Source organism: Polypterus senegalus, chromosome 1, assembly GCF_016835505.1.
Source record: "Polypterus senegalus isolate Bchr_013 chromosome 1, ASM1683550v1, whole genome shotgun sequence".
In the NCBI taxonomy this organism is placed as follows: domain Eukaryota; kingdom Metazoa; phylum Chordata; class Cladistia; order Polypteriformes; family Polypteridae; genus Polypterus; species Polypterus senegalus.
Window position 1 is genome coordinate 309,189,408 of NC_053154.1, and position 11,282 is coordinate 309,200,689.

An 11,282-nucleotide genomic window follows, 5' to 3' on the forward strand; every position below is an offset into this window, starting at 1 on the left:
TCAGACTCTCTGTTTACTATCTACATGTAACAAAAAGCGGATCGTACGGGATCGAAGTGTGCTCTTCGATGTTTGATGAATAGTTCGATGTGGTGAAGCAAAACGACAACATACAAATTGCATTTGTGGTGCTTTTATATTCAAGTGTCGCATATTCCCAACTGTAATGACACGATACATTTTAAAAGTCTCAATTACCATCTTCTGTACTGTGTCTTTTTTTTTTTTTTGCACCGTCACAATAGCATCAGAATGTACAGTGCTGTGTTTGAGCCACAGAGAAAAAAATTAAGGACACGGTGACAATATGTATTTTGTGATTAGAGTGGAATTTAGGCTTTAATCTCGAAATGTCCACATTAATCTCGTAGTTTATTTAATCATTAAACCCGACTCTTCTAAACATCATCTTAAAACTGAGGCAGTTTTCAACCACTATGTGCTTCTAGGGCTTCTTCCTGGCAGCAATAGATCACCAGACAGAACACATTCAATTTATAATATTCCAACTCTCTGCACATTTAGAATCCTTAGATTTATACTTGATATCACTTTCACGATGAAATGCATTAAAATGTGTATGCTACATTTTACAGATGAGTCATTAAATTTATTTAAATAATGAATACTCTTAATAAGTACACATGTGGGGCAGCACAGTGGCAGAGCAGTAGCACTGCTGTCTCATAGTAGGGAGTAACGTCCCTGGTGTTCCCTGCCTGCAGTTTGCATGTTTTCCTGGTGGGTTTGCTCAGTGTGCTCCGGTTTGAGGATATGGTGACGCTAAAATGACGCCAGTGTATGTGTGTGCTTGTGTTCACCTTACAATGAGCCGATGCCCCAACAAGGTAATGTTTCTGTCTGTGGATTGATGGGTGTAATCATTAAACATACATCCTTTTTGGAAATATAGTGGCAAGGTATCCTCAGAATTTAATGGATGTTTCAGGCAATTCACAACACAGCAAAGCTGAATGGTTTCTCACAGTAATGATATATTGTACTGCCACCTGGTGGAATCTTCCAGATTTATGTAAATTACACATGCAAGTATAAACAGCACAACACTTGCATAGCAGTAGCGTTCACTGGAGCAACCAGCACGTCACGTTAAGTATTCACCCGGCCTTAGAGATGTGGGAGGAAAACTGGGGTATCCAGAGAAAGACTGACAAAGAAACAAGAGAACATATCATCTCCATACAAGCAACATATGAGCAGGCGATTCATCAAGTGGCAGCACCGCCTGCTGTATCTAACATTGTGATGGTAAGAATTGCTTTGGAACGCATGGAAATCACTTCAGTTTATGTATGTATGTATGTATGTATTTATTTAAACTTAAAAGAAGTGGTGAAGCGGCCTTCTGCTGTTATGCACCTAAAATCTGGAATAGCCTGCCAATAGGAATTCACCAGGCTGATACAGTACAGCACTTTAAAACACTGCTGAAAACACATTACTTTAACATGGCCTTTTTATAACTTCATTTTAATCGTAATTTAACTTAATCCTGATACTCTGTATGTTCAATTCATCATAACAACTATTCATGGTGGCTCTAAAATTGGTACTGACCCCTACTCTCTTTTCTGTTTCTTTTTCCGGTTTCTTTGTGGTGGTGGCCTGCGCCACCTCCACCTACTCAAAGCTTCATGATGCTCCAACAATGATGGACGGATTAAAAGGAAGAAGTCTACGTGACCATCATCATCATCAAGCCCTTCCATGAGAATCCTAAATCCAAAGAGGACTGTTTCATTTATGTTAGGTAGAATGCCCAGAGGGGACTGGGTGGTCTCATGGTCTGGAATCCCTACAGATTTTATTTTTTCTCCAGCCGTCTGGAGTTTTTTTGTTTTTTCTGTCCCCCCTGGTCATTGAACCTTACTCTTATTCAATGTTAATGTTGATTTATTTTTTATAATTATGTCTTTCATTTTTCTATTCTTTAATATGTAAAGCACTTTGAGCTACTGTTTGTATGAAAATGTGCTATAGAAATAAATGTTGTTGTTGTTGTTGTTTATTTATATATGTATGTATGTATGTATGTATTTTTTTATATATGTATGTATGTATTTTCTCCTGACTCGCCAATATAGAAAAACCCCTGCATATAGTACACCCTTCAACCTCCTGAACTCCTGAACCCTCATGTTTAGTCCATTTTTGGACCACATTGTGCACAGGAAATTACACCCTTATGATAAAAGGTAAACCAATAGGTGTAAGGACTTGAACTTGTGCAGTCCAAATCAGCTGATCCCACTAATGAGATATGAGGGGTGAAAGTTTCTTTTTTTCACTAAAGTTTAAAAAAAATATATATATATACTAGCAAAATACCAGCTTCAGCGGAGAAGTAGTGTTAAAGAAGCAATGAAAAGAAAAGGAAACATTTTGAAAATAACGTAACATGATTGTCAATGTAATTGTTTTGTCACTGTTGTGAGTGATGAGTGTTACTGTCATATATATATATATATATATATATATACACACACACACACACACACACACACACACACACACACACACACACACGGGGCGGCACGGTGGTGCAGTGGTAGCGCTGCTGCCACGCAGTTAGGGGACCCGGGTTCGCTTCCCGGGTCCTCCCTGCGTGGAGTTTGCATGTTCTCCCCATGTCTGCGTGGGTTTCCTCCGGGCACTCCGGTTTCCTCCCACAATCCAAAGACATGCAGGTTAGGTGGATTGGCGATTCTAAATTGGCCCTAGTGTGTGCTTGGTGTGTGGGTGTGTTTGTGTGTGTCCTGCGGTGGGTTGGCACCCTGCCCAGGATTGGTTCCTGCCTTGTGCCCTGTGTTGGCTGGGATTGGCTCCAGCAGACCCCCGTGACCCTGTATTTGGATAATGGATGAGAGAATGGATGGATGGATGGATATTTACACACACACACAAACATATATATATATACATATCTATACATATACACATAAATACACATATATACATGTAGACGGACTTTTTTTGTTCTTCAAAGTCACCAAAGCGCCGTGCAAACTCAGTGCGCTCAGTTTATCAGCAAAGTGCGTATTTGGGAACACCGTAGTGACGACTTGGTTTAACATTACTTGGCAACAGGGAAAGTGAGGCAAGGTGCACTGGTGCATTTGTGTCTCCCATAAAAGCAGCTTCACTTGAAATCACTTTGTGATTGTGCACGGGTAAAAACGTCCGCTGAAGTGTCAGATTCTTATTTAATTCTTCTGCTTTCTGTATCTTCTGCATTGCATTCAGGTTACCCTGATGTTTTGTCTCATAGTGCCGTCTTAGATTAAATTCTGTAATTACAGCCACATTAGCTCCACAAATGAGACACACGGGTTCAGTAAACATATACTCAGCCTCCCATCGGTTTTTAAAGGCTCTATTTTCAGAATCAACTTTTCTCTTCAGCATCGTGTGAGCTAGCTTCACAATAACTTGCAGCATCATAAGCTAGACTTGATTAACGCGGTAAGTGTTCGGCAAGGCAGCTGAAGCGCTGCATTATGGGATCTGTAGTTTATTGTGTTACCAGCGCTTCATATACCCGGGCCATTAATAACAATAATACAGTATATAAAATGATCTCGCGGGCCGGATATAATTACACGCCGGGCCGGATGTGGCCCGCGGCCCTTGAGTTTGACACATATGGACTAAATAGAACTTGAAAAGATATATTTTTTCAAATGTGATCGCGCAATTCAGATAGAGTTGACGCGCACTACAGCCTGCATGCCTCAATAAGTCATCCTCCCTAGCTCTTACTTTTTACCGTTCATCTAATGAATACACTGAGTATGGCTTTACCAAAACAATCATTGATGGCGAATAAAGTATCCATTATTCGAGTATGTAGATCGTGATATATATATATATATATATATATATATACCCGCGTATCGCAGCGAGAAGTAGTGTGTTAAAAAGCTAGAAAAAGAAAAGGGAACATTTTAAAAATAACGTAACATGACTGTCAATATACAGTATTTGTTTTGTGAGTGTTACTGAGTGTTGCTGTCATCAAGGATTTGATTATCATTATTTCTTTCAATCAGGTTCGTATTTGTAGGATGTGTTGTGTTCAAGTTACATTCCGTGTTTGTCAATCGTTGTAAAGATGACAGGTTTCATTCATCGATTCGTTTCTTACTGCATCAATAAACAGCTCGTCTTCTTCTTTATCTGAGACCTGACACACTGCATGCACGGGTTTTTTTACACTGTCTTCCTTTAGCGGGACATTGACTTTTTCCACCGTGTGCTTTGTTTCCGCAGTAGCTGGATTTATGAATATGCTTATCAGACGCTTCATATTTTTTGCTGCCTTTTCAATTGTGTAATTCGGTTTTGTTCAGCGCTCTTTGGAACTGTTGCTTTTATCTGTGCACTGCGTCAGTTCACGTGAGCCGCTCGGTGTACATGCATCGAAGGTTCCCAGCTGTGCTGGTGCCATCTCGTGCTATGTCCATGGCTGTATTTAATGTTACCTTAGTCCTGGCACTTAAAACTTTCTCTCGCAGTTTCGTTGAGTTTGTGTCAAACACCACCCTGACCATCTCATCTTCCTCTCCATAAGCACAGTCCTTCACCCGTGAATATTTACCCGTGGCAGTTTGCTATTGGATTGCCGCTGACGGACGGCCTTATATGGGCAGGCACTAAATTACAAACGGCAGCAGCAGTCTGTTTATGAACTTAATTTAAAGTGTAGGTTTACATCGTGCTTTGTTTCAGTAGCAGAACTCATGAATATGGTTGTATATGTCACTTTCGCCGCTTCTTATTGTTTTGCTGCCTTCTCAATTATATAATGCATGTTTTCTTCAGCGCTTTTTTGAGGTCTTCCTGGTTTTCTATGTACTGCGTGATTACGTGGAGGCGTGATGATGTCACACGAAACTCCGCCCCACGGCGTTCAAGCTCATCTCCATTACAGTAAATGGAGAAAACTGCTTCCAGTTATGACCATTACGTAGAATTTCGAATGAAACCTGCCCAACTTTTGTAAGGAAGCTGTAAGGAATGAACCTGCCAAATTTCAGCCTTCCACCCACACGGGAAGTTGGAGAATTAGTGATGAGTCAGTCAGTGAGTGAGTGAGTGAGTGAGTGAGTGAGTGAGGGCTTTGCCTTTTGTTAGTATATATATATATATATATATATATATATATATATATATATATATATATATATATATATATATATATATATATACAGTATATATATATAGGTATGTGGAGTGTTGTCTTATCCCTTTTATAAGGTTACTGATCACAAATACAATAATAGTTTTGATTTCTGATTCTTTAGTGTTGGTCTTAACCTCTAAGAGCCACACCCGTAAGGTTAAAAATGACACACCTTAAACATAAGCATATGGGGCATCATTTTTGACTGTATCAAGGTCAGAGATTCCAAATCTGATGTTATTTTTGATATTTGATCCTTTACTGGGGATCTAGCACTATATCGACCTCCATCAACAGGTGAAAGATGACACATTTCCGACACAACTCAGAATATTTAGACTTGAAACATTTGAATGGAAGCACACGTTTTAATATTTGAAATATCTGACTCAGCTATTCTTGTTTATTACATACTTCTACCTCATGAAGTAAATCATATCATGCATGCACATCTGAGGATCACTTTGCCAGCTCAGGCCAGATATGCGGAACCACCCTGGGTTAAGACGGGGCGCTCTCACGAGCTGTCTTGTCTCTTCCTTCTGCATCCCCAGAAGAAGGCATCTCACTTGTACAGAGCCAAATTGGTTCATCTTTTTGTTGTACTGCTGTGCCCAAAGGTGCTTGTTAATTTTCTGGACAAAGTCTGTATAATTTTTGTAGCTTTACAATTTAACGGGGAGGCCAGGTTGGCACCCCAGCTTTTTTTTTTATGACGTTCTGCGAGTCACTCTATTACACAATCATTGCGTTTCCTATGAACACTTTGAATAAAGGTAGTTTACTCTAACTTAGAGTTTTTCTTCTTAATGTCAAAATCCCATGGAAATTTTAAAACTAAAATAAGCAGGGTGGCACGATGGTGCAGTGGTAGCGCTGCAGCCTTGCAGTAAGGAGACCTGAGTTCGCTTCCCAGGTCCTCCCTGCGTGGAGTTTGCATGTTCTCCCCGTGTCTGCGTGGGTTTCCTCCCACAGTCCAAAGACATGCAGGTTACAGTAGATGCATTGGCGATCCTAAATTGTCCTTAGTGTGTGGGTGTGCGTGTGCCTTGTGGTGGGCTGGCGCCCTGCCCAGGGGTTTGTTCCTGCCTTGCGCCCTGTGTTGGCTGTGATTGGCTCCAGCAGACCCCCGTGACACTGTGTTAGGATATAGCGGGTTGGATAATGGATGGATGGATAAACTAAGCAACTTTAACCAAAACCCCAAAAAGAGGAAGCCAACCTGTTGGTGTTATTTGATTCTGAAGTCAGCAGCCATGTCTTTAACAACAAAAGAACAAAAAAAAACAGCTTGATGTTATAGAAGACCCTTTCCGTCGGTGTCTGCAGTGCCCTTTCACTTGTTTTGCATTTCCTAGGGGCTTTCACATTCATGCCTGGTAACCCCCAGAAAAAATTCTGGGTACTGTTTTTTTTTCTTGTTATTTCTACTAAATTTGTTTCTCAATCAGTCCGTTTATCTCCTTCTAATTGATCTTATTGTTTAATGAGCTCTCTTCATTTATAAAAGAGGAAGTGATTTGAGATTTACATTTATAAGAAAGTAGCAGAGGTACCTGACGGTGCCTGGGTGGGAAAAAGTGCAAGTGCGGTCACTAAAAAAATTGTCCAGTGGTAATTTTTTTTTTTTTTTCCCCAAAATGAAAATTTCATTGAGTAAACCCATCGTGGGCAGCAACTTTGCACATCTATGGAAAGTCCAAAAAAATATCTCCAATAGGGGTACTTCCCTAATAAGGCATAGGCCATTTATCTGTTCTCATTATCTATTATCAGAGGCCAATTATCTGTTTTCATCCTCTTAGATCTGAGTGCTGCATTTGATACCATTGATCACAACATTCTTAGAAATCGCCTTAGTCAATGGGTGGGCCTCTCTGGCAGGGTCTTAAATTGGTTTGAATCCTACCTGACAGGGAGAAAATTCTTTGTTAGTTGTGGTAATTACAACTCGAAGACACGTGATATCCAATATGGTGTTCCACAAGGCTCTATCCTGGGTCTGCTGCTCTTCTCAATCTACATGCTTCTTTTAGGTCAGATTATCTCAGGGCACAACGTGAGCTACCACAGCTATGCTGATGACACACAGCTGTACTTATCAATAGCACCTGATGACTCCGACTCTCTCGATTCACTAACACAATGTCCTACTGGTATTTCTGAATGGATGAAAAGTAATTTTCTCAAGCTAAATAAAGAGAAAACTGAAATTTTAGTGATTGGCAATAATGGATTCAATGAGGTTATCAGAAATAAACTTGATGCATTAGGATTAAAAGTCAAGACGGAGGTAAAAATCTTAAAGGGAACTGTTGACTGTAATCTGAATTTTAAATCGCATATTCATCAGACCACTAGGACATCATTTTTTCACTTAAGAAACATAGCTAAAGTTAGACCTCTTAAATCATTGAAAGATGCTGAGAAATGAGTTCACGCGTTTGTTTTCAGTCGACTAGATTACTGTAACGCACTTCTCTCAGGACCACCCAAAAAAAGACATAAATCATTTGCAACGAGTTCAGAATGCAGCTGCTAGAATCCTAACTAGGAAAAGAAAATCTGAGCACATTTCTCCAGTTTTGATGTCACTACACTGGTTACCTGTGTCATTCAGGATTGACTTTAAAATACTGCTTATGGTTTATAAAGCCTTAAATAATCTCGCCCCATCTTATATATCGGAAAGTCTGACACGTTATATTCCAAATCGTCACCTCAAATCCTCAAATGAGTGTCTGCTTAGAATTCCAAGAACAAAACTTAAAAGAAGTGGTGAGGCGGCCTTCTGCTGCTATGCACCTAAAATCTGGAATAGCCTGCCAATAGGAATTCGCCAGGCTGATACAGTAGAGCAGTTTAAAACACTGCTGAAAACACATTACTTTAACATGGCCTTTTTATAACTTCACTTTAACTTAATCCTGATACTCTGTATGTTCAATTCTTCATAATAACTATTCATGGTGGCTCTAAATTCCGTACTGACCCCTACTCTCTCTTCTGTTTCTTTTTCTGGTTTCTTTGTGGTGGCGGCCTGCACCACCACCACCTACTGATGTTTCAACAATTATGGATGGATCAGAAGCCAGAAGTCTGCATGGTCATCATCATCAAGTCCTTCCGTGAGAACCCTAAATACAAAGAGGACTGTTTCATTTATGTTAGGTAGAATGCCCAGAGGGGACTGGGCGGTCTTGTGGTCTGGAATCCCTGCAGATTTTTTTTTTTCCTCCGGCAGTCTGGAGTTTTCTTTTTCTTTCTTTTTTTTTTTCTGTCCTCCCAGGCCATCGGACCTTACTCTTATAACTTATTTTATTTTTTACTGTGTCTTTTATCTTTCTATTTTTCATTATGTAAAACACTTTGAGCTACATTTTTTGTATGAAAATGTGCTATATAAATAAATGTTGTTTTTCTTGTGGTAGACGCAGTCACTAAAAGGTTTACACTAATTCAGACCTCTTTTCACGTTCGTTCTGATTTATTTAATATTTGGTTAGGAGAACAAGACACGGGCACCTGGGCAGGAACGGAATGTCCATTTCCCGTTAAGTGAAACCCAACGTGTAAATCTGCTGAATCAGAGGTGAACCGCGACGCCCTTCTTATAATCAAGGCCCTTTTAGAATGCATACAATCAAAAGTAAGTCCGCAATGAGAACAAACGAGTTTGGGGGGTATAGGGAATGAGGTAAAATTAAAGATTTTTTTTTTTTCTACAATAAGGTTAAAGCCGATGTTTAAACATATAGTTGCAAACTTATTTAAGCCAATCGACTGATTGCGGGTTAATTTAAAGGCAACCGTACCTGTCTGATGCGACGTCGCAAAAGTCGTTTACACGTCCATCGCCGTCATGTCGCCCTGCGCTGCGATCCTGGGTACGGCACACCAGATCAAAAGAGAGGAGATGTTAAACTTCACCCCGAAAGGTCAGCAATTTGACAGAAAAAAAAGTTGTAGGCGAGCTACAAAGAAACCTCTTTACCAGAAATGTAAAAAAAAAGAACAAGACAAAACGAAAGCAAAAGTAAACGAATCTACGTTCACACCCATTAAACCGTGTAACTGGCGAGAGACAATAGCACAGTGATTCATATCGATTAACATAAAATAAATTATTAATCCATCTTCATATGATGAGTTTTATTAAAACTGGACTTGACAGAACCGAAAAAAATACTCAGAATTTTTAATTAGGAGAGAGCAGAAAAGAGCGCTTACTAGCTTACTGATTCCTGAGCCCACTTTCATCATTTGAAGGTTCAGATAATGAGAAAGACGTCAACAGCTCTTAACGGTTCGCCGACAAACCAGAACTTTCTGTGATTTTGAAGAATTCAGCCACGTCTCAATTCACACGTAGGTGTTGCGTTCAGTTCAAACTGGTTAATATCGGCTCGACCAGTGTTTGCTGCCATAGGGGGAGCTGTACATGACCCTCCAAAACTGTACAAAAATTAAACAAAACTGCATAACCCTTTCTATGACATGACTTTCTTTAATTTAGAATTATTGCTATCTTATCCTTTGATGTTGTGTAACATTCCGTTTATAATCTGGTAGTTTAAATTGATTATGAACTGAATTAGATATTCACATTCATGCTGTGCAACAGACAAATTAATATTAAGATTGCACAGAAAGTGTAATCACCTAAAATAAATGAAAAAGAATTCTATATTGTTAACTGCTTGTATTGATACATTGATAATACTGTATGTCAATACCATAGTTGAAATATTGTTAATTGAATACTAATTATGTTAAATATATACCTTCATATGCAAACAATTTCCAAGAACTGTAAAAGGACAATTTAGAGAAATGACAAGTATAATAAGCTAACTAAATAAGCTATAGATAACTTGGTAATGTGCATTTATTTAAAAGAAATGTTACAAAATAATTTCGTAATATGTTAAGCTTTGTTGACATGGGTCATTTGGTTTAACATAATATAATTCATTTAATTGAAAATGAAAAAAATAATTTTACATATAAATATTATATTTTGATTAAAACAATTTTATGTTCAATCTTTTATGCCTTTTTTCAGTGTTCGAAAACCACTGTTCAAACACTGTGCCTACAAAATAAAGGAAAGACAAAATATCTCTATATCTACTATATATGCATATTGTGGCTGAGCGCAGGAAAGACAGCTCAGGACAGCGGAGAAAAGATATTGGGCTGTCAACTAGGTTAACCCTTTCATTTGCCTGAAGATTAAAAGAAGAAAAATACTCGATCATACTGTAGGTGAACGCCCCTTCTGTGTGTTGTTGGGGTCTTTGGTGGAGCTCAGTCTCGCAGGATGCTCTGGACAAAAAGTGACTTCTCTTTCTGGGATACCCAGGATGTTATTGTGGCAGGAACGGAAAAGGCGGAGCTAAAGTCTTCATCAGGTGAATTTCCCAGCACCGTGGGCAATAAAAAAGAAGACAGTGTTAGTGGCAGAGGAAGACAAACTGGGTAGGTGGCAAAGAGTAATGTGAAAATGGCCGAATCTCACTGCTATGATTTGCTATTTTGTTTTTTTCTCATTCTTAAATGGCACGGATAAGCTGTTTTGCAGCATGTGTGCAATCTCAAGACATGGATAAACACTTTGCTAACACTTTTGGCTTGAAAAATGGAAATATTTAAGTCTTAAGGCTTTATCTAGCAGACCCAGGTTCTCTTCCTGGGTCCTCTCTGTGTGGAGTTTGCATGTTGTCCCCCTGTCTGTGTTGGTTTCCTCCCATAATCCAAAGACATGCAGGTCTGGTGCATTGGCGATTCTAAATTGTCCCATGTGTGTGTGTGTGTGTGTGCGCCCTGCGGTGAGCTGGCACCCTGCCCAGGGTTGGTTTCCTGCCTTGCGCCCTGTGTTGGCAGAGATTGGCTCCAGCAAACCCCTGTGACCCTGATATAGCAGGTTGGATAATGGATAGATGGATGGCTTTATCTAGCATGTTGGACCAAGGTACTCTTTAGTCAGATTGTACGCTTCAAGAACATACAAGGTAATTTTTAAAATCTATTTAAAAAATTCACTTTGGAACACAATATTATGTGGCAAATTAATATA

The 11,282-nt window shown here is 39.3% G+C and overlaps 1 protein-coding gene across 2 annotated transcripts in view; it reads right to left on the minus strand.

Moving 5' to 3' along the window:
- The window catches only part of LOC120514773 (ICOS ligand-like), a 134,202-nt gene extending 124,640 nt beyond the window's left edge, over nt 1-9,562 (minus strand). The window contains exons 1-2 of one of the 2 annotated variants that reach the window (XR_005630521.1): nt 9,434-9,562; nt 9,019-9,086 (exon numbers count right to left, since the gene is read on the minus strand). The gene's annotated coding sequence lies outside the window, so the exon portion shown is untranslated. Of the gene's footprint in view, nt 1-9,018; nt 9,211-9,433 lie in introns of those variants that run through there. The other variant, XR_005630520.1, reaches the window with a different exon arrangement.
- Between the last annotated feature and the right edge of the window lie 1,720 nt (nt 9,563-11,282).